The sequence below is a fragment of the Orycteropus afer genome, unplaced genomic scaffold, assembly GCF_000298275.1.
Source record: "Orycteropus afer afer isolate SDZICR_OR568_19922 unplaced genomic scaffold, OryAfe1.0 scaffold00576, whole genome shotgun sequence".
Taxonomy (NCBI): Eukaryota; Metazoa; Chordata; class Mammalia; order Tubulidentata; family Orycteropodidae; genus Orycteropus; species Orycteropus afer.
The window spans coordinates 1,447,270-1,450,281 of record NW_006922163.1 but is presented as its reverse complement, the minus strand read 5'-3'; positions in this window follow the sequence as shown (position 1 = coordinate 1,450,281).

Sequence of the window (3,012 nt, the reverse complement as noted above, 5' to 3'; positions counted from 1 at the left end):
AAAAAAAAAAAAAAGTTCCTTAATCAACCAAACAGCTTGACATAAATTGTAGAAATGAGCCAACTGCAGAAACCATTCTCTTGCTATCTTGATCCCTATTTTCATTCATCTCACTGCTATTTTATTTGCCTAAATCTGATATTTCTGGATCACACTTTTGTACAGAATTTTGTTTTTATCCATATATAAAAATTCATCTTTTTAAGAAAATATACTTCTTTTTTTTTATTCCCCAGTAAGTTAGAGTTTCACTGAGAGTTTCCAGCTCTTGCTCTCTTATCCCTACACAAGAAAAGTTTAGTCAGGCTTAATAATCTAACTTCTTTTTATCACCATATACTCCCTAAGCAGTTATATGAACTTTCACAGATTCAACTACCATTCTTTGAAGGACTCCCACTATATAGGGCATCTTTAGGTTTTCATTAGAGCTCTTCTTCAAGCTTTGATTTGTTATCTACCACTTTGTTCTGGTTACCTAGTGCCACTCAGACAGGAATATACCACAAATGGCATGGCCTTAACAAACAGAGTTTATTCTTACAATTTGGAGGCTTTAAGTCCAAGTTAAAAGTGCCAGGCTCTAGGGGCTAGGGCTGGGCGAAAGCCCCTCAACCTTGAGGTCCAGCTCTGTATCTTGCTCCCAGCCAATTGGAGCTAGAACCATTTCTTCACTCAGACAGCTGCTGGCTGCTGAGGCTGAGAAGCCCCACCAAGGTTGACAAGTAAAAAGGCACAGTCCCGATATTACCAAACCACATGGCAGGCCATTAACTTAAGTCGATTGTAAGTCCCAAGGTCAGCAGAGCATGGCAGGCTGCTGAACAATGACAAAGCTACATGCAGGGTCCAAGCGTGACATAGGCTGGAGACCATTCCCAAGGCTTCTCCTTAAATACAGGAGGCAGACCACATCCCAAAGACAGCTACTCAGCTGCTTGTAGTAGATCCCACCATGGAGTTGATTGCCAGTCTCATCATGGGGAATAACTACCACCAGCTGCCCAGCCACTCAGCCAGGCCCAGCCAAGTTGACACACTAACATAACTACCACACACTTCAAGATATTCATTATAAGAATAATGTATCAATCTAGGCAAATAAGATAGTTCCAGCCTTAGTATAAAATTAGGATTTGATGTATGGCAGGTATTATTTCAATTTACAATGAACATCTTATAAACATCTAAAATCCTGGATCCCCAAAATAAATTCATTTTCTTCTTCTACAAACTTGCTCTTTCTGGGCAGTGGATATGGAAGGAATAGAAGGAGTAAACCAACAGTTGTATAATATATAAAGTAACGTAGATTTGACACCACTGGAATATTTCTCTAGTCTTTCAATCAGAAAGCTACAAATATTTTATAATCCTTCTAATTTTTATAATTCTCTTACATTTTTCACCTTTGCAAATTCTTCTTTGCAAAAACTCCAGACACTCTGTAAGAATGAACAGGATTCTGAAATCTGCCTTCCATCTGCTCGTGTGACAGAAGATCAGCCTTAAATTTCACAAAGTACCCTACACATGTGGACGACCCACTGCACCAGCTGAAATGATAGTACTCTATGTAGATCAAGTCACGAAGAGTGGGGATATCTTTAGAGCCCATTTCCAAAGGAACTTCTTGTTACATGGCCTAGGATTTTCAATACAGGCAAAGACCCATGGGAATAGACAACAGATGTCTAATTGTTCTGATGTAAAAATGAATATGTGAATTAACTTGGAGATGGTTTACATATAGGAAGAATAAATATATAATTCTGCTTTTCCTAATAAGCTATAATATGAAAATACAATGTAATGAAGTTCAACGGAAATTTAGAAGTCACTTAATGGCTTCAAAATACTTCCACTTAAAGAGCAGAGTAAGGTAGATTTGACACCACTGGAGTATTTCTCTAGTATTTCAAGCATAAGGCTACAAATGTTTTATAATCCTTCTACATTTTTATAATTCTCTTACATTTTTCACCTTTACAAAACTCCTCACACTTGAAATTTACTTCTCCAGCTAAAGGTTTTATCTGTCTTTTCCAAGAACGTCAAATTACCCTTCTCCTCTAATAAGCCATTAATGATTTCTACAAATAGCACTAATCTTTATAAACCCACAGAATACTTACTTTATATTTGCATTACAGATTTCCTCAAAACCTACCTGTATTTATGGTCTTCAGGTTATTTATTCATAAGACTATCTCCTTCTTTTCTCTGTGTATCTTCTGAAATCACATGCCAGAGTTCACGTACCCAGAACCTAGTAAAATGTCAAATGCAGATGGTAAAAAGGTATTTGTTGGGGAAAAAAAAATTAATCTAAGGTATAATCTTTATAGTTTTAAGATTATAAAAAGAGAATCATTCTCCCCCTTATCTGACTGTTAGTTAGAAGCATAACCTTTTCTAAAAGATCATTATAAGAGAAGATTGTTGCATTATTGTCCAAGCAATATTCCTTAAATAACTGATCATAAGACAGTGTTTCTGGTATGATAATATAAGTCTGTACAGGAAATCTGGTCATCTCCAACTTACTATAGACATACACTTGCCTATATCTAGATATCTGGATGGGAGCTCTGGTAGCATAGTGGTTAAGGCATGTGACTGCTAACCAGAAGGCTGGCGGTTCAAACCCACCAGCCACTCCTCGGAAGGATGATGGGGCAATCTACTTCCATAGTGATACTGCCTCAGAAACCCAAGGAGGGGTCGCTATGAGTCAGGTCCAACTCGACAGCACATAACAACAACAACAACAACAGATATCTAGATATAGGAGCTCTGGTGGCATAGTGACTAAAGCATTTAATTGCTAACCACAAGGCTGGCAGTTCAAACCCACCAGCCACTCCTCAGAAGGAAGATTGGGCAGTCTACACATCATTCTTATACATTTCAGTCCACAGGTAGTGAAATAAAGTTCTCACAAATTAAAATGAGTATTACTTTTCTGAAATTACTTGTGCACTTCTTACCAAATCCTGCTGACAAGGTGAC